This window comes from Tenrec ecaudatus, chromosome 5 (assembly GCF_050624435.1).
Source record: "Tenrec ecaudatus isolate mTenEca1 chromosome 5, mTenEca1.hap1, whole genome shotgun sequence".
Taxonomy (NCBI): domain Eukaryota; kingdom Metazoa; phylum Chordata; class Mammalia; order Afrosoricida; family Tenrecidae; genus Tenrec; species Tenrec ecaudatus.
The window spans coordinates 148,625,323-148,646,510 of NC_134534.1; the positions used below are offsets into that span (position 1 = coordinate 148,625,323).

At 44.6% G+C, this 21,188-nt stretch overlaps 1 protein-coding gene across 6 annotated transcripts in view; it reads left to right on the forward strand.

The window, feature by feature from the left end:
• The first annotated feature begins 19,227 nt into the window (after positions 1–19,227).
• PPARG (peroxisome proliferator activated receptor gamma) overlaps positions 19,228–21,188 on the forward strand; it is a 146,511-nt gene continuing 144,550 nt past the window's right edge. For 4 of the 6 annotated variants that reach the window (XM_075550040.1, XM_075550039.1, XM_075550045.1 and 1 more), the window contains exon 1: positions 19,483–19,675. The gene's annotated coding sequence lies outside the window, so the exon portion shown is untranslated. Of the gene's footprint in view, positions 19,341–19,482; positions 19,676–21,188 lie in introns of those variants that run through there. The other 2 variants (XM_075550043.1, XM_075550042.1) reach the window with 2 other exon arrangements.

Here is a 21,188-nt window from a genome sequence, read left to right on the forward strand (position 1 = left end):
ACTTTTATGGCCTTAGTTTTACCTCACCAATCTTGTCGGACCTGCATATGCTCATTTGTATAATTGAAATAGGTCAATACACAAAGTCCAAGATAGTTAAACTCCTCAGAAGCAGTAACAGGAGTACTGATTCCCTGAGGGTACGGGAAGAGGGTGGGTGGGGAAGGCGGAACTGGTAGCAATGATGACTGTATAACCCTACTGGAGGGGAACGGATAACAGAATTATGGTTGAACAGCTACATTGGATGGTGTAAGATATAGCAATAATAAAAATTTTTTAAAAGATATAGCAATAATAATATATTAAGGGTTCATGAGAGTGGGGAGGGAAGGGATAAAGGGAAGCTAATACCAAAGAGTTCAAGCAGAAAGAAAATGTTAAAATGATGGTGGCAGTAATTGTACAACCATGCTTGATCTAATTGAATTATGGATTGTTATAATGTCTGCAAGAGTTCCTAATAAATGGTTAAAAATTAAAAATACATACCAACCTGTTCACAGTTTTCTCTAAGAAGGCAAATAAGGTTGGGATGAAGAAACAAGGATTGACTTTGTCTATGCTATTAGAAAGAACACACTTATCTATTATTTGTGAAATAAAATTTTCTTTTAACAAGAAAAACAAAATGGGCCAAATATTGTGAGATCACTATTATAAAAAGCAAAACAAAAACAACAGGAAAAGGTTTACACACAGGGGAAATTTTTTCATGGTCACCAGGGATGTAAGTAGGAGGCTTGATTGCATTGTGGTTACTCATTGGTTGCTAACTTCAAGGTCAATAATTCACAACCACCAGCCACTCTTAGAGCCAAAGCGTTGTCCTCCTGTCGACATTGACATTGTTGGATACCCACAGGAGCAGTTCTACTCTACCCTCTCAGGTTGTTTGCTGTGAGTCAGAATTAACTCCATAGCAGTGAAGTTTTTGGTTTGAAGGACAGCACAGAGAGGGAGGAAAATGACTAACGAGATAGAAGACACATGCTAGGAATGGTGAGAGGAAAGGCAATACACAATATGGGGGAAGTCTGCACAGCATGGCCACAACAGGGAAGGCACTCAAGGGAATGAGAAAATAAAGGGCAACGATGGTAATACCATAGACTAGTCTACAGTAATCGCATTAACAACAATCCTCCTGAATGGATCCATAAAGTGATAAGTATGCTAACGAGGTGTGAGAGAGCATAAGGGAGCATACCCACCTATTGTGCACTTTTCTACATACATAATAGTCGGTGCTGTGTGCATATTACTATGCACACAGAGCACATAAGAGTCACAGTGATCTGTTGCATCATTTGCTCAGTCCTGCCAGCACTTTCTGATGTGTTCTTTCTCAGAGCAGTCGGTAGTGGGAGCCAGGTACTATCTTCTTCTTACGATTCCAGGGTTGCAGAGACTGATGTTTGCGTGGTCCATTAATACATTGAACGAATTGTTTTCAGGTATCTTTCCATTTTCAGCACTCATTTTTGTCCTCTGGATAGGGAGAGACCAATAGTGGCACCTTAGATGCCTGCTCACAAGCTTTTAAGACTCCAGTTACTACGCACCAAATTAGGATGGAGTATATTGGCTTTGTAAACCAATTGGTTGTGCCAATTGACCTTGGTGTCCCTGAAACTATAGTCCTGAGCCTGAGACCCAGCAATCTGTTCCCTCAAGGAGTTTGATTATGTCTAAGAACATCTCGTAATTTTGTCCCCTGTATGTTCTACCACGTTCATGGCTATATTTGCAGCAAAAGTAAACACATATGTAAATATTCTTTGTCAACCTATGTATCTATGGGTATATGTGCTGGTCAGGGTTGACTAGAGAAACAAATTCATAGACATTCATACATGTACAAGAAAGAGATTTGTATAAGAGAGTAAATTGTATATTAAGAAAACCATTCAGGGTGCAGGGAAGCAACGATGAAAGATACAACTTTCCTCTAGTTCTTAAATGTTTCCTCTCCCCCACTATCATGATCCCAATTCTACCTTATAAATATGGCTAGACCAGAGGATGTACACTGGTACAGACAGGAACTGGAAACACAGGGAATCCAGGACAGATGACTCCTTCAGGACCAGTGGTGAAAGTGGCAATGCCTGGAGGGTGGAGAGAATGTGGGGTAGAAAGGGGGAACTGATTACAAGAATCTATGTGCAGAGCCAAACTGAACCGTGTGAGATAGGGGCTGCAAGGCTGTGTGAGGGTTAAAAAGCAGACCACCAGGTCGGTCTTCTGAGGTACCACCATATGGGCTTAGATGATCGTTTTAGTTATGAATTGAGCACGTAACTGTTTGTGCCACTCTGAGATGGCATGGAGGAAAATAGCTTTTCACTGTTTAGTGTCTTTCGCAATCGGAAACGGGTGTTTACTTGTGTCCTGAGACAGCAGAGAAGAAGGTGGGGAGAGACATCAGACAGTGTAATATATGAAAAAATAATAATAATTTATGAATTATGAAGGGTTCATAATTTAAAGGGAAGTGGGGAGGGAGGGGAAAAATGAGCAGTAGATATTAAAGGCTCAAGTAGAAGGCAGATGTTTTGAGAATAATGATGGCAACAAATGTAATATGTTCTTGACACAATGGATCTATGTATGGATTATGATAAGAATTTTATGAGCCCCCAATAAAATGATTAAATAAAAAAATCCCAATTCAGTCCAGATCAAGTCCATAAGTCTGATATTAGCCCATATGTCCAATAACAGTCTGTAAATTCCTTTTCAGAATCATGCAACACATGCAATAACACCGAATGCAGGAAGATCACAGGCCAGTGGGTGGAAAGTCTTGTGGATCCAGTGGCAGTAGAAGCATCTCAGTGCTTGCAGGTGTCTCCACATGGCTCCTCCAGCTCCCAGGGCCCTGGCTACATCAGCATAGCTCCACCAGGCTAGTTGTTTGTAATGTCTAACAGGGAGTAAGCATGTATCCTGTCTCCAGCGAGCTGTTTATCTCCTTACCACCTCTAAATGAGGTCATCAAGCAGCGACCTGATTGACCAACTAAACTCCACCCCTTCACTCAAATGGATAGCAGATTATGTAACTACCACAGAATATGTCTACTCTTATTCTCCCACCTGTTCAGCCTGCTTTGTAATAGTTATGGAAGCTGATTGATGGAGTTTTTGTCTCCCAGTGGAGCCAAACTGCTTTCTCATTAGTAACTGACCACTTAACCATTGTGCCACCAGACCCTTAGTTGTCCATCTATTAAAATTGCTATTTATCTCGTGCTTGCTTTGTTTTATACAACATAGCTCTCGTTATAACATACTCTCCCTTAAGTATATTACGAACTCACTATTGTCAAGTCAATGTTGACCCATAGAGTGGAACTGCCCAATGTTGTACATCTTTATAATAGCATCTTTCTCCCAAGGAGGAGTGGGTGAGTTCATACTGCTAATCTGAGTGCTTTACCCATTGTACAGCCAGGACTCCTCATGATAGGTAGCATTTAGAATACATAGATTGGGAATACCTGGAGATACTCTAAAGTTTTATGAATCCAGACTGAACAATGCCCTAAATGCCAATGATTTTCTATCAATAAGTTAGGCAAAATATTGGGATCACTTTAATTCCATTTGGTAAGGCAACAGTTAAATATGGCAAGCTAATTTATGGTTTTAACACTTTGAACTTGAAAGGGTCAACTTCATTCCATGGTAAGAATTAAAAATTTTTTTAAATTCTGCATAGGAAGTGAAGGTGTGTAGAAATTGACCTAAATGGGTTGAAACTTTACCACCAAGAGAATAAATGGATAATTACAGGAAATTAAAATCATGAAACCACTCTGGGGAGGAAGAAAGATTCATGTTATGGAGATTGGATGGGATGCTGCCCAGATGTGTGGTCAAAAAAAACAAGTATTACTCGTGGGCACAGACCGCAGATCTCTCTGCTCCCCTGTCCCATTTCTTCCCTAACACACTACAAAAGTTTCTAAACATGCTAAAGCAATTCATGACAAACCTATGAGCTATCCTAACATTCAAAATGCAAGAGGAGAAGATTCTACCTCTTGCCTAACTGCTACCCCAGAAGGAGACTCCAAATTTCCTGCTCAGATAGATATATGTAGCAATACCAGGGTAGCCAGCTGACAACTGGGAAAAAGACACTCTGATGGCCATGGATGAAAGCAGTCTTTTAACAGCTTAATTTCCATCCATCATTGGCAGGTATTTAGGAAATAAACAGCCAGATGCTTCCAAATGTCTTAAGTAAAAGGAGATAGGAAATTAAATTATTGGGAAAAATCATAAGGGAACAGCAGATCTCAAACCACGCTAATAGCTCATGAGTCTCAGGTTAAAACTTCCCACTCCTCAGACTCTGCTAGTGAGAGAAATAGTAGCTGCTCAATATCTCAAGGGGAAAAAATGGCACTCGGAACAGAATTAAACGTTCAAATGCAAGCTATCGTCATGAAAACAAAAAGGCCTGTGTCTACCTGAACAAAGTTCAGATCAGTTGCCAAGGCAAGGAAACTAATATATGTGAATATTAGTAGTTTTGTAGACATAAGAGATAAAACAGCAATATCTCAAAGTGATTAAATTTATAACATTACTATTGTTTTAATAATAAAAATGTACTGTGGGCTGACTACTTTTCAGATGGTAGAGAAACAACAGTAATGAAACAGAATCTCTGTCTTCCTTGACAAACAAAAACTATTTAAACACTGAATTTCAGGTGGTGATAAATGGTATTGAAGAAAAAATAAAGTGGGGTAGTTACATAATGTATTGTCAATTTGAGACTATTGAGAGCGAAGGAGTGGAGTTTAACCTGTCAATCAGGTCGCAGCTTGATGACCTCATTTGGAGGTGGTAAGGAGATAAATAGATCGTTAGAGGTGGGACACATGCTCACTCTCTGGGAGCTAGTCCTGCTGACAAGACTCATGGAGCTACGCTAGTGCCCTAGAGCTGGAAGAGTCATTTGGAGATCCCCTACCAATGCTGAGATGCTTCTACTGCCACTGGATCCACAAGACTGTCCACACATTGGCCTGTGATCTTCCTGAATTCAGCGTCATTGCATGTTTTTTGTGAGGCTGAAGAGGAATGTATAGATTGATATTGGACATAGGGGCTAATATCAGACTTATAGACTTGATGTGGACTGCGCTGGAATATTTTCTCAATATACAATTGCTCTTGTATATAAAGCTCTTTCTTATACATGTGAGTGTCTGGATATGTTTCTCTAGTCCACCCAGACTAACACATAAAGTTAGTTGAGAGAGAATAGAGTGACAGAGATGAAATCCTTTGCAAGGAGGAGGCATTTGAATTATTTCTTTAATAGTTGGCTTGGGTTTGCGGTTATACACTCAGAAATCATTCAACTAATACCACTCACTTACCTAGTGACGGTGTCCCAGGTGGTACAAATGGTGCTCCACTGCTGACTGAAAGTTTGGAGGATGGAGTCCACCCAAAGACACTTCACCTGAAAGGTCTAGCAATTTACTTGCAAAGAATCAGTTGCTGAAAACCTTATAGCACAGAGCTCACCCTCCACCTAGAGGAGACAGAATGGCAGTGGGTGGGTTGTTTTGATTCTAAGCATTGTAGTACAAATAAGACAAAGGTTCTACTCTGAAGGCGCTTACCAACAACGAAGAGAAGCCAAACATGGCAACACCAACAACCTCCAATAAAATGTATTAGGTAGTACACCAGGAGACCTCCCTAGGGGCAGAAGAACACACTGGAGGGGCCAGATTACTCCCCAGTGTGTCCTCAGATGAGGCTCTGAAGAGACACAAAGGCAGCAGAGTTGGAAGAGCATGATCATGGAATGCTCCCCAACTTCCTCCCTTCTTGGCACACAAGAAGAAAGGGAAAGGGCTATTCCTAAGTGCGGGGGGGGGGGGGGGGGAGGGGGAGGGACAGCCCCTAGTACTTTGCCACGCCAGACCCTACCAAGCCATCCAATTTAACCAGGTAACTAGCATACAGTTTGCATTGAATCGACTCAGACTTACAGGGTCCCTCTCTGTGGTCAGAGTAGAACTGAGCTCCAGGGATCTTTCAATGGTTGAATTTTTGCAAGTCGATCACTAGGCTTTCCTTTAAGGGTCCAAATGGACTAACAGTTTGAAACACCGCAAAGCATCTTAAAGCTAATGCCCACTGAGTCCATTTCAACCCACAGGGATCCAGTGTGACGGAACAGACCTACCTTCTAGGATTTTTTAGGCAGAAGAAACTCTGGGGGTGGGGCGGGGAGGGACCGTGAGGAAGTGCTCAACTGGGAACGGAAAGCCTGCTGGGAAACAATCCCCTCGGGGACTTTGGTTGAATCTTTAAGGAAGCAGATCTCCAAGTCTCCTTTCTAGGGGAGTCACTGCGTGGTTTGAACCTCCGATGTTGGGTTAGCGGTCATTGTGCAACGAGCTCCTCTCTGAGGCGGAAGGGCTCAGAAGCTGCTGTGATTTGTTCTCAACACAGGACACAGTGGGTGTGTTGTGTTGTGAACAGAGACTACCCCTAATGCCCTTTTCCCAGGCACCCCCCCCCCTTGCTTCTTTCTGCTGACAGCCCCAGGTTGTCTGGACCTGCTGCAGTGTGCATACAATGACCTTTGCCACAATGAGCACGTTTTAGAACTTGCCAGAGATGGAAGCAAAGAATAGTAAACGTTCCATAGAGCACTCTTCTGAAAACCCAAAATCTCTCCCAGAAGAAAACATTGTTAAACCAACTTTTAAACAGAAGATGCAAGAACAAGAATTCGAAACAGTTACAAAGATTAATTGCGAAATGTGTTGTCTTGGCAGTGAAGCCGATATAGATGGGGAACAAAATGATCATGAGCTGAAACTGAGGGATGGGTGTGAGATGGGGCTGGGGGGAATGGTCCATGATGCTAGTCTGTCTACTTTTATATATATCTAACATTTTCCGTGATTATAGTTTTGCTTTGTAGTTTTATGTAAATGACAAATTCCCAGAACTTATAAATACACACAGGTGCCCCGAGAAAACCCTTCTCAGATAGCCAACGTGGGTTAGTAGCAATTTCAAAATCCATTCATCGTTGTTCTCGTTGTTAGCTGATATGTATGAAGTTAGCACCAACTCATGGGGCTTCTACAGCTATCACAGAAAGACGCTTGCCTGGGTCTAGGCTGCCTTCATGAGCACTGGTGAGTGTGAGACATTGTTGGGGCTGTTGTGTCCACACAGTTCATGGAAAGTTTCTCTCATTTTCACTGGCTGTGTTAGACAGGGTTCTCTAGAGAGACAAAACCAGATTGCTAGTCATTTTATAACACAAGAAATGAACTGTTAAATTATATATACATAGATAAATAGATAATACAAGAAATGAAAACTTAAATTATAAAGCAGTACAAATGGCTCAGCGCAACTCACTCCCCTGAGAGAGTTGTGAGACACTGGCAGTCCTTCAAGTCTTGAGGGCCGCCAGTGAGTCCTCTGTAGAGAGAGCTAGGCTATATCAGCACAGGCAGCAAACAGCAAGGCAGGTCACCAACCATCAGTTCCCAGCTCCAGAGATGTACATTCCAATCGTGTGGTCTTAAAGGGACCTCTGCTTACAGCGACACAGTTCACAGTCTAGGCGTCCCACAGGTAGTGTAGTCTGTAAATTGAGGCACATAACAAGAGAGGCAGCTGCACACTGGTCTGATGATCAAAGAGCAAGAGACAAAAAAGGCGGGGCTCACTGAGTCATTTATCTCTCCACCCTTCAATTAATCCCACTTGTGTTTATCAGCCAGGCTGGCACAATAAACTAACTATCTCAATGCACCCCTTGCCAACCTGGCACCTGTACACAATTCTTTAGCCATATATACTTATATAATTTCTGGACATTGATGAAATCACACTCATACTTATCATCAATCATCTATCATGTATATAAATGAAAACACACTGAGTCCAATTGCATCTGATATATCATGCCTGAACAAAGGAAAGATATGCAATAAGCACATAAAGGGAAATACATTGACAATTACAAGCCTCGCGTTTGCAATTGATCACGTGGTCATAATTGATAGGTAGAACTACCTTCTACTACTACTACCCATTCTGTATTACCTTTGCCCTCAGCAAGCACCTCAGCTGACTGTGGTTTTTTGCCTCGTGGGGTGACCCAGACCTTCCTTCCTGAGGGGTCTGGGTCATTATAAGTCCTGTTAGGATTGGGTTGCTGCAACTTACCATTTACTTTCATCACAGGGCATGGTAGCACTGAGTCGGCCTATGGGATCTCCTGGATTCCAGACATATTCTTCTTTACCTCCATTATGTAGCACCAGTCCAAAATCTCCTTGGTAATCAGGATCCATCACACCACTTAGTACAGTGACACCCTTCCTGACCTGTTGATCCAAAGGCATGAGAAGTCCAAAGCGGCCAGGGGGAATTCTCAGCTGCCAGTTCAGTGGAATCCGTGCTGTGTTTCCAGGTGGGAGAATTTCTTCCTTTAGGACCAGGACCTCCAGGCCTGATGAACACAGGGTTGCTGGGACAGGAAGCAAAAATGCTGCAAGGGGATCACTAGGAGTAATAGTGAGTGGTGCCACTCCAGCTTCCACCCCTTGGTTCCTGGACCCATGAATTCTGGCTATTGGAGACACAGCACCATATATTGGCTGCTGGTTTAGAGCGTATACAGCTTCCTGGAGAACATTGCCCCAGCCCTGCAAGTTGTTGCCACCTAGTTGGCACCGTAATTGTGTCGTTAGGAGCCCAGTCCATCGTTCTATCGAGCCGGTAGCTTCAGGATGATGAGGAACATGATACGACCAGTGGATTTCATGGGAATGGGCCCATTGCCGCACTGTATTTGCTGTGAAGTGAGTTCCTTGATCTGGAGCAATGCTATGTGGGATGCCATGCCGGTGGATGAGGCATTCTGTAAGTCCACGAATAGTAGTTTTGGCAGAAGTATCGTGTACAGGGAAGGCAAATCCATATCCAGAGTAGGTGTCTATTCCAGTAAGAACAAAACACTGTCCCCTCCATGATGGAAGTGGTCCTATGTAATCAACCTGCCACCAAGTTGCTGGTTGATCTCCCTGAGGAATGGAATTAATGTTGGTTTCTGTTGCTGGCAAATGGGACACTCAGCAGCGGCAGTGGCCAAGTCAGCCTTGGTGAGTGGAAGTCCACATTGCTGTGCCCATACATAACCTCCATCTTTGCCACCATGTCCACTTTGTCCATGTGCCCATTGGGTGATAACAGGGGTGGCAGAGGAAAGAGGAGGACCAGTCTCCACAGCGCGTGTCATCTTATCCACTTGATTATTAAAGTCCTCCTCTTCAGAGGTAATCCTTTGGTGAGCGTTCATGTGAGATACAATTACCTTTACTTTCTTGGCCCATTCAGAGAGGTCTATCCACATACCTCTTCCCCACACCTCCTTGTCACCAATTTTCCAATCATGGTCCTTCCAATTCCCTGACCATCCAGCCAAGCCATTAGCCACAGGTCATGAATCAGAATACAGTCTCACATCTGGCCATTTTTCCTTATATGCAAACTGAACGGCCAGGTGCACTGCTCAAAGTTCTGCCCACTGGGAAGATTTCCCTTCACCACTGTCCTTCAGGGAGATCCCAGAAAGGGCTGTAGTGCTGCTGCTGTCCACTTATGAGTGGCACCTGCATATTGTGCAGAGCCATCTGTAAACCAAGCACGTCTTTTTTGGTCTTCAGTTAAAGTATGGTAAGGAACTCCCCAGGAGGCCACAGGTGCAGACTGGGAGAAAGGAGGCAATGTGACAGGAGTGGAGACTGTGGGCATTTGGGCCACTTCTTCATGCAGTTTACTTGTCCCTTCAGGTCCTGCTTTGGCCCGATCTCGTATATGCCACTTCCATTTAACAATGGAGTGTTGCTGCGCACGTCCAACTTTATGATTACATGGGTCAGACAATACCCAGTTCATGATAGGTAATTCAGGCCTCATGGTGACTTGGTGGCCCATGGTGAGGCGTTAAGTGGCCAGGCTGGCACAATAAACTATCTCACTGGTCCTCCACTTTACTAAGCATGATTGATTTTATATATTTTTTCCCCAGTAACTGATCTTTCCTAATGATGTATCCAAAATAAGCTAAGTGAAGTCTTCTGCCACTGGTATTTCCAATGTCAGGGTCACCCACCAGGGAAAGGTTTTAGCGAGCTTACAAAGACAGACAAAGAAACCCGAGTGGTTATAAGTTGCCTTCCCTCTAACGCTGCTCATTCTATTTCCTTCCTGTTCATTACTGTCTGGGTGCTGTTCAACTCTTCGTGGCTCCTCATGACAAAGGTGGACTGCTCCACGGGGTTTCCAGGCTTTTTGAGAGATTGCCAGGTCTTTCTTCCTCTATCTTTCGCTATTTAAAGGTCAACCTTATACACCAAATTGATCTGTTTTATGGGAAAACGTGGGGGAAAATTAAAGTGGGACAAATTGCCTGCTTTTCATTCACTCTAATCAAAACTATTTTTGAATCTTTAAAAGATGCTTTGAAACTATTAAAACCTAAAAATTTAAACAGACTACCGCCACACTTTTGAAAGTACTGCATAAACCTCTTGAAATTAAGTATCATTATTTTCTAAGAATAGATGAATAAAAGAAAAACATTTCCTTTAACAGTCAAAAAGGAATATTATTGAAGAAACAGTATTAAATATATCATTATGTTCTCGATTCTACAGGAAAGCTCTGAGAGGGGATATTAGGAGACAGCAGAGTATTGCTATGGCTGTGTTTGCATTTGATTGAGAGGAGGATTGGTTTTACTTTCTTTTATTTTTTAAAAAACAATTTATTAGGGGCTCATACAACTCTTATCACAGTCCATACATATACATACATCAATTGTATAAAGCACATCTGTACATTCTTTGCCCTCATCATTTTCTTTCTTTTTGTTCCCTCCGGTTTTATTTTCTTTTAACCAACACATAGATATCCAACTCAATGTTCTGTAGGGACCAAGATGCTGCAGTTAGCTGCCTTCGAGTCTGTTCTGACTCACAGCGACCCTACATATAACACAATGAAGCACCTCCCACCCTGCACTGCTTCTTACGCTTGAGCCTACTGCTGCAGCCACTGTGGCCATCCACCTCACTGAGGACCTTCCTCTTTTCACTGCCCCTCCAGTTTACCACGCAAGGTGTCCTTCTCCAGGGACTGGCTTCTCCTGACACATGACACAGAGTCTCACCATTCTCGCTCTCAGGAGCACTCTGGCTGTACATCCTCCAGGACAGATTTGCTTGTCCTTTTGGCAGTCCATGGCACTTTCAATATTCCTTGCCCAAACCAGTTCCAATGCATTGATTCTTTATTCAATGTTCAACTCTCACGTGCATAGGAAGCAACTGAAAATACCATGGTATGGCTCAGGCACACCTCGAACTAGCACCCTTGCTTTTCAACACTTTAAAGAGGCCTTGTGCAGCAGACCTACCCAGTGCGATGCATCGTTTGCTCTCTTGAGTGCTGCTTCCATGAGCATTGATTATGGGTCTGAGTAAGACTAGATCCTTGACAACCTCATTCTTTTGTCTGTCTACCATGCTGTTTGGGGGTTTCTTTACACTGAGTTGTAATCCATACTGGAGCCTGTATCCTTGATCTTCAACAGTAAATGCTTCAAGTCCTCCTCGTGTCCAGCATGCAAGTTTGTGGCATATGAATATCAAAGGTTATTCATAAGCCTTCAGCCAATCCTGATGCTGTCTTCATATAATCAACTTCTCTGATGATTTTGCTCAGCGTGCAGACTGAATAAATACGGTGAGAGGATACAACCCTAATGCACACCTTTCTTGATTTTAAACCATGCAAAATACCGTTGTTGTGTCATACAACTTCCTCATGATGCATGCACAGGTTCACAGGGGCACCAGGAAGTGTCCTGGAATACCCATTTTTCTCAATAGTATTCATAGTTTGTAATGATCCACACAGTCGAACTTCTTTGCAAAGTCAATGACACACAGCTAAACATCTTTCTGGTATTTTCTGCTTTCAGCCAAGATCCACCTGACGTCAGCAATGATATCCTTTGTTCCATGCCCTCTTCGGACTGAATCCAGCCTGGACTTCTGGCAATTCTCTGTCAATGTACTGTTGCAACCGTTGTTGGATGATCTTCAGCAACACTTTACTTGCATGTACTATCAATGATACTGTTCTAGAAGGTGGGTCATCTTTCTTTGAAATGAGTGCAAATGTGGATCTCTTCCAGTTGGATGACCAGACAGCTGTCTTCCAGATTTCTTGGCATAAGTGAGTAAGTGCTTCATCGACTTGCTGAAACGTTTCATTTGGTATTCCATCAATTGCTAGAGCCTTGGTTTGGGCTACTGCTTTGAACTTCTTCCTTCAGTTGGTTCTTGCTCTTCAAATGCATGAATGTTCACTAGGTGGTTTTTTTTCTTTTCTGGTTCAGTGACTCTGTATTCTTCACCTTCTTTTGATGCTTCCTGGACCATTTAATATTTTGCACATAGAATCTTCCAATAGTGCCACTTAGATTTGAATTTTTTCTTTAGTACTTTCAGTTTAAGATATGCTGATGAGTTTAAGATATGTTCTTCCTTTTTGGTTTTCTAATTTAGGTCTTTGCACAAGCAAGATAAGTTAATTAAAATATTGCAAATTAAAAAAAAATCTCAAAACAGAAATAGAATACTGAATTAAACAGAGAAGCATAGTGAACAGATCGAGCAACTTGAAGCCCAAGAAATGGGTTGCAAGCTTGGCTTTGGCATTTGCAAACTTAGCACAAATGCACTGACCAGTCATTTGGTGGAAGGTGGAGAGGGGACAAAATGATAGTAGACAGAATTGGAAGAGGAGAAGAAAAGTACCTTAATAGAATTCATAGTGGAGCGTTACATAACTAGATTTTAAAAGTATACATGGAAAGATACTGTTGTTGCTATTCTTATCTATGATTTTTATGGAACCCTATTGCCAAGTTTTTCTCCCGCAGAACTTCTGAGTGGGTTTCTCTCTCTCATTTCCACCAAGTCAATTCCAACTCATGGCAACCCTATAGGACAGAGTAGACCTGCCTCTGGGGTTTCCAAGCCATAGAAAACCTCCAAATCTTCATGGGCGTAGAAAACCTCCTCTTTCTCCTGCAGAATAACTAACTGGTGGTTTCCAACTGCTGGTCTTAGAGTTAGCAGTCCAATTTGTAACCACTATGCCACCTGGGCTCCTCTGAGCAGGTTCAGCCATCAACTGTTCAGTACACAGGCAAGGACGTAACCATAGCACCCCCGGGACTCTTTTGGAAACGTAATTAAGAGTCCTTTTAAAAGTAGATCTATTTGTTGATTGGTTTTGTGTGTGTGTGTGTGTGTGTGCGTGCGTGTGCGCGCACGCACGCACATACACATGAGTTTAACCTGCCCAGTAAGTTGAATTGGCTATAACTTTTTCATGGTAAATTAAGATATTTTACATTTCCTGGGAATTTGTCACTGTTGAGCAAGTGTTAGGCTACTCACCGCAAAGTTGGCTGTTCAAACCCACCAGATGTGCCATAGGAGAATGATGAGGCTACCTGCTCCCACAAAGAATGCAGCCCCAGCAACCCTACAGAGGGTCTTCGAGTCGGGATCTACTCTAAGACAGCAGGGCCAGTGGAGGGAGATTATTAAGTGGTATCTTGAGTAAAGAAGAGGCACAGTGTCAGAGGTGTGATCAATCTGTGCACACAAAGCATAGTTAGATGTCACTGTTAATGCTAACATGCTCTCGTCTTCTCTTTTGAACCCTTAAGAGATTATATACATATATATACATACATACATATGTATATACACATACACACACATTTTGCCATGATTTATTTTCTCTTAAAGCAAGGTAACAGTATGTGAAAGTACCCACAGTTTGTGCAGCCAGTTGAAGTAAAATGGAAATCAATTCAGTATGGTCTACTCCCGTGACTAGATCTGTACTTTTTTCCCAACCCAATAAACATAGTATGAAATTATGAACCTGGGAACAAACTTCTCCTAATTGGAAGAAAAGCCAGTATATCTGCAAATCGCAAATGAGATCACCCAACTGTGCTTTAATGGCAGAAAAGAAAAGAAGAAAGTGTGGGCACAGGACCAAATACCACTATTTGGAAGGAGTTCTTGTAGATGGGGAAATCTAAACGAAGGCACAATGCTCGGGCGCTAGAATCTTCATATGGGTCGTGCTGCATATGTGCCTTGTTGCTGGGTGGGGCATTGTGCTGTTTATCATTTTATCCCTACCACTTAGCAGAGGGCCTGGCACACAATAAGCACTCAATAAATGTTTGCAGAATGAAAGAACTCTGCAACTGGAGTGTATACAATGCATTTCTAACTTTAAAAAAATGTGGACCACAGTAAGAACCTGATTTTAAATCCAGTCCTGATACATGTGAACAAAAATAGCACACTTGTTTTATGAAACTGCACTTTCTTTAAGACAAGAACAAGATGAATTCTGATAAGTTCCTTTTCCATTCTGTTCTGTCCTATTTTGCTTTATTAAAACATAAACATGGTTGTGGCCCACTAAATTGATTTCCTAATCATCTAATGGGTCATGATCACTAGTGTGAAAAACAGCTATATTATTTTTCTACTTAAGTTGCTGAACCTCTTACATTTATAAACTTCACTAACCACAAATCACTTCAAAAATCACAATTTTTTAAATCTAATTGGAAGTTCAGAACGTATTCTGAACAACATTAAAGCATTGTACCAGGGAGGAGTCCTCTGGAGTGCCTTCCCCTAGTCACCATTGTTGAATTATGGGAACTTCCCACCAAAATCATGTTGAACCCTACCTCATGCATCTCAGAAAAGTTAACTCAAAACAGACCCCGAATGTAAGAACCAAAGCTGGAAAACTTAGAAGAAAGCATAGGAGTACATTTGCTTTAGGCTCAGCAACAATATGACATTAAAATAACGTCATCTAATTAAACTTCCTCAAATTAAAAACTCTTGTGTCTCAAATGACACCATCAAAATGTGAAAAGGCAATACACAAGAGAACATATTTGCAAATATTAAATACAGTAAGGGATTTATATATATATAAGGACTTGTATATAAAGAACCCTTGCAACTCACTTACCAAAAAGACAACTAAAATCAGGCAATTAAAATATAAGCAAAGGACTTAAAAAGACATTTCTCTAAAGATCCAGGCATCTTTAAAGATATACATGAAAATCTTCAACATTGTTAGTGAGGAAATGCAGACCTGAACTGCAAGGAGGCTCCACTTTCACATCCCCTATGGGTGTGATGAAGAAGATGATGTCGAGAAATTGTTTTTTTTATACATTCTTGTCAGAATGTCAGTTCTGACTCACAGCGAGTTGACATGCAAACAGTATGAAGCACTCACCGGTCCTGGCCAGTCTCACAATTGTCATGTTTGAGTGCGCGCTTGCCCCACTGTGCCGATCCATCCTTCAATATTCTCTGCAAACGCCATCATTCAAAGGCATCCATTTTTCTCCACCCAAACCCACTGCCTTCAAGTTCATTTCAACCCCTAGCAACCCTCTATTGGATTCACAACGCCTCCTCTTTTCCCCTCAGAGCAGTTGTTGTTTTTAGGTGGCCACCCAAACTTGATGAAGTTGCCTTTGATCCACAGCACCCAGATGGACAACAGAATACAGCACTGCCTGGCCCGGCGCATGCTCACAATGTGGTGCTGCCTGAGCCATCACTGTGCCGAAGGTCTTCCTTTACCCGCCCCTCCACTTTACTGAGCCTGATGGCCTGCTCCAGGGACTGGTGTCTCCTGCTAACACGTCCAAAGGATGAGACGAGGTTTCACCATCTTTATTTCGAAAGAGAATTCTGGCAATACTTCCTCCAAGACAGATTTTTGTTTGTTCTTTTCGCAGTCCAGAGTATTTTCAAGATTCTTTGCCAGCAATCACAGTTCAAATGCTTTGATTCTTCCGCAGGCTCCCTTATTCAATGCCTGCCTGACGCAGGCATCCGAGGCCATTGGAAAGATAACGGCTTGGGTTAGATGCACTTCCGAAAGCGTTATCTTGCCTTTCAACACTTTCAAGAGTCCTTTTGCAGCAGATGTGGCCAATGCAGCATTTCTCTTGACTTCCTCACTGCGACTCTTGTTTACTGTGGACCCCCCAAAATAAAATCCCTGACACCTTTAATATTTCCTGTTGATCGTGATGTTGCTTTAGAGTCTCGTTGTAAAGGTTTTTGCTTTCTTTACATTAAGTTGCAATCCATATTGAAGGCTGTTCTCTGATTTTCATTACCAAGCGGCTCAAGTCCTCCTTGCTCAGCAGACAAGGTTGTGTCATCTATGTACCGTGGGTTGTTAATCAGCCTTCCTCCAATTCTGTTGCTGTGTTCCTCTCTGTAGAGTTCAGCTTCTTATGCTTCACGTTGTTTTATGGTCAACTAATATTTCATTACATGGATATACAGATCCCTGTGAGCACAGTGGTTAAAGAACTCAGCCACAAACCAAAGATAGATGATTTGAACTCACCAGCCAGTCACGAAAGACCACAGATTGAATGACTCTGTATATGTGAGGGGGTACCCCCCAAAAATAATGTAATTTTTTTCTCCAAAGCTATGTATTTTAAAAAAAATTTTAAGTACTCTCCATTACACTTACTACATTTGTCGTCTGCAATTCTATTCTTGGAAACATTTTTCAAACTCATTTGTTTGGATGGCTGACAGCACCTCCCTCATTTTCTTTTCTTTACCTCCTCTACATCATCAGATCGCAGTCTTCTCATGTCCTTCTTTATTCAAAAACAAACAAACAAAAAGTCACACTGAGAGAGGTCAGGCGAGTCAGGTGCTCAGGGCAAAAGAGGCATGCAGTTTTTGCCAAAAACTGGTGCCCTGAGACGGCTGCGAGGGCAAGTGCATTGTCATGGTAGCAAAACCAATGTCCACAAATCAGGCTTTTTTTTTTGTCACACGCTGATACACAATCTGTTCAGAACCTTTAAATAGAAAGCTTGATTAACAGTCTGACCTGGTGGAATGAACTCCAAATGCATTACCAGTCTATATGTTCATCTGTTTGGGAAGATAATGGATGCCCAGAATGAGGTTTGTCATCAGTCAACATTTCGCCTTTTTTGAAATAAGAAAACCACTTGTAAAGGTGAGTTTTTCCCATAGCGCTGTGCTTGTAAGCTTTGTTCAACATCACAGTTGCTGCGGCTTTTTACCCAAGCAGGAAACAACATTTCACACCTATACACTGTTTTCTTAAATCGGCCATCACAAAAACCGAGGTTAGAGAGAAATGTTTTTATGAAAAAAAGTCACTGTGACCGAAAGAACCTTCCCAGGTGATGTCACTGGGTGCACTAACTCACAGAATGAGGTGTTAGGTGCTCAAAGAGCAGGGGTGGCGGGGGGTGGGGGGAGGGATGTGTGCTATGACAGCTCTGCTCTGTCCAGCGTAATTCCATGATTTTCCTCTTTTGTGTATCCTCTTGTATATTGATCAGAATAAAGAAATCTATAGAAACAAACAGTAGATTAGTGGTTGCTTAGGACTGAGGTCAGTGACCACTAATGGATACAAGGCTTCTCTGAGCAGTGATGATAAAGTGTTTCATATTCAATGACTGTGATGGTTGCACACCTCTGTAGGTATACTAAAAACCATTGAATTGTACAACTTAAGGTTATATGATTTAAATTTTATGGTATAAATTCATATCTCAATTACTAAAATGCCCAGAAGTCTGGGCTCTGGAATGAGCAAGTGGCAGGATACACAGCATTTCTGTGCATGAGGGTAGAATGTTGACCCAAGTCTATCCAACTACCTGAATAAAAAAGCAAAGTAGGGAGTGAATGGTCAATAAAATGGTCTTCTTTGAAGCCTCCAAGTAGCTATGACTCTTATTTTAGGACTATGAAGAGGAGATGTAAATCTGTTGATGTAAACTCAAACATGTCTCCCTAGTGATTAAACTAACTAACCAACCAACTAACTTAACCAACTAGCTAACTCCATAGTACTGAGAAGACTGGATTCCAACTCATAGCAACCCGGCCAGACAGGGTACAACTGCCCCTGTGCTTTCCCGAGACTGTCAGTCTTTAGGCAAGTAGAAGGCCTCGCCTTTCTACCGAGGAGTGGCTAGTGGTTTCAAACTGCTTGAGGTTAGCAGACCAACACGCATAACCACTGTGTCATTCCTGAGTGACCGTGAGGGAGGGGGGAGAAAGAAAAGAAAATTAGCTTCTACTCTAAAGGAGGGCCACCTCATGCACTATAGCAACTAGGTAGCCACAATAAATTAAGATGTCAGAGGGTGGAGAACATTCCGGACCAAGAGTTTAGAAGCTTCTTGAAGGAAGGAGCTTTATTCCTCTCTGCCTCCACAGGAAGGGCCGAGCTTAGACCAGGATGCTCAGTAATACGATTGGAAAGAGGGAAAGCAGAGCGGCCTCAAGTCCAGGAGGTCAGAGTTTTGCTGACTGAGTATCTATCTGCCCACCCCCTTGGGGCAAGGAATGATGGGAAGGGCGGCAAGAAGGGACGCAGCCCACAGCGCATTCAGCACACACATTTATGGGAAGGCACGCCCCCAAAACAGTTTCTCAGACATTGAAACGAGATTCCCACGCCCCCTCCACCTGTGCCGCACGTGTTGAGGTTCTTCGGTGTTCAAGAAACTGGTAAAGAATTTAAGAAATTCTGTTAATGAGTTTAAGAAATGCTCTTAATAATTAAAAGTAAGCTCCCTCACTCTAAGTGCATGCTAAACACTGGCATAAATTGCAATTGAAAATTTGGGGCCCTGAAAATGCTCAGGACCAAAGAGCGGTTCCCAACGTGTGGGTCGTGACCCCTTCAGGGTTCGAACGACCCTTTCACAGGGGTCACCGGATTCATAACAGCAGCAAAATGACAGTGATGAAGTAGCCACGAAAATAATCTTATGGTTGGAGGGTCACCACCACATGAGGAACTCTATGAAAGGGGTCGGAGCATGCGGAAGCTGGAGAACCTTTTCAAACGCAGGTGACACTGTTTGTGGTTGTTGTTTAATGCCTTAGGAAGTTTTCACCAATATGCAGACCCCCTGTGGAGGGGAGCAGGCAGTCGCCTGCAGAAGCTCACCCGTGTGGCTCCCTGCTGCTGTATGCGATCCTGGGCATCTTGGCCTTCAGGTTCCTCCTCGGCGGAATGGGGACATTTCTGGGCCGCCTCCCAGCGGTGGCGGCGAGGAACAAAACGGGACGAGGGCGCCAGCGCGGGCACACGGTGGGCGCTTGGGAATGGGAAGCCCCCCGCGCCGCACCCCCCAGCCCCGGAAGTTCAGTGACCCACGGTGCGCCCCAGGCTCGGAACCGAGCCGCGCCCAGGACCCGGCCCGGCGGGCGGCCTCTCCCGCGGGACCTCGGCGCGCGGCGCACCGGCGGGGGCGGGGCAGGGCCGGGGGCGCGACTCGCCCGCCCCGCGCGCCCGCCCGCTCCCCGCGCCAGGCGGGGCTCGGACGCCCTGGGAGCCCGAACCCCGGCCCGAGCCAGAGCCGCGGCCCGGGGCTATCGGGCTGGTGCCGGACGCCGGACGCGGGCGCCACGCCGCCGCCGCCGCAGGTCAGGCAGGAGCAGGCGGGGCGCCGGGGCGCGGGCGCGGGCGCGGGCCCAGGGCGGCCCGGGGGTCCCCGACCGAGCGGACCAGGCACGGTCCCCGGCGTAGGAGACCCGACAGGGGCGACCGGGGACCCGGGCGGGCCAGGGGCACGCGCCATGGCTTCTCGGAGTAAGGGGTCCCGGGCAGAGAGGTCCCAGGCAGAGGGGACGGGGGCTGACGGGTCACGGTGGCCAGGGCACTGGCCGAGGGGTCGCGGGCCAAGGAGGCTCCGGGCGAAGGTGGCGTGCGGAGAAGATGCCCCGCGTTGGGCACGAGGCGGGGGAGGGCACCGGTGGCGGTGGCGGTGGCAGCAGTAGCAGCAGCACGCTGAACGCGGGCACTGGGACTGGGCACTGGCCAGCTGCGGCGACACCAGCCAGTGCGCCCCAGGGTTCCGGGCCGCCGCCCCCTAAACAGAGCTGGGCGCCTCGGTGGCCCCAGGCGTCATGGGGCTGCTGTGGGGGACTTAGGGGCACAGCAGCTTGGAGGTGTGTGTGTGTGTGTGTGTGTGTGTGTGTGTGTGTGTGTGTGTCCAGCGGCACTGGACGCCTCCTGCTAACGCTCAGCGTGTGCCGATCGCGGTGACAGCGAAGGGAGGGCGCGTGTGGGGGTCACCGCAGAGCCCGCGAGCGCAGTGCGGGTCCTGAGGTGGGTTGAGCGGCTGGGATTGGAGCTGAAGAAGGCAGTCTTCCTACACAGCCTCCGGACCTTTGGGGAAAGGCACATGGACTAGGGAGTAGGCTGGCGAACGCGCCCTGCGCCGCTGAGCTCTCTCGGTAGTCTAGTGGCAACACTCGCGGGAAGCTGCATTAGCAGCCTTCAGCGGTCCCTCGGTGTTGGGGTGGAAAGTGGGTGTGTAGTCGTGGTACTTTATGGCGCGGACTTTGGGGAGGAGCCAAAGGTAAGGGGGCAGAAACTGGGAGTAACTTCGCTGCTGCTTTATATAAGGTCAGTTGCTAGGTGCACCAGGGTCCCACACCTCTGCCGGTGACCAGGAGGCTGCAGGTCTAATTTCTCCTAGTCACTTCCAGTACTCAGGTGAGTTGGCTCACTGCTACTTGCATTACATCTGACATTATTCGCAGGGCGATTTGTTTCATGGGACTTCGCTGCGCTCTTGTTTTACACTATGACTAACTCACTCGGGTCTAAGGCTATCGGTTGGGAAAATGGTGTCAATCTAAGAGAAATAAAGTTTAGACAGACCTGCTGCCAGGAAGAAAAGAAAAGTTTTCTTCTCCTTGAAGCTGGGGCACAAAAAGTAAGATGGACTTGCATAAATTGTTTGAGACCCGAACAGAACCCGAGGATGGTAAATTGAGTCTTGTTGGGCCCCGTGCCTGGCTGAGCATTTTGAGAGGCATTGGTGCAGTGTCAATGGTTTTTACCATGAGACAAACTTTAACGGCAGTGATTAACACAACAATTAATATCTAATTCAAGAAGGGCTTGAGCAGACCTAGTGCAGGTCTCAAT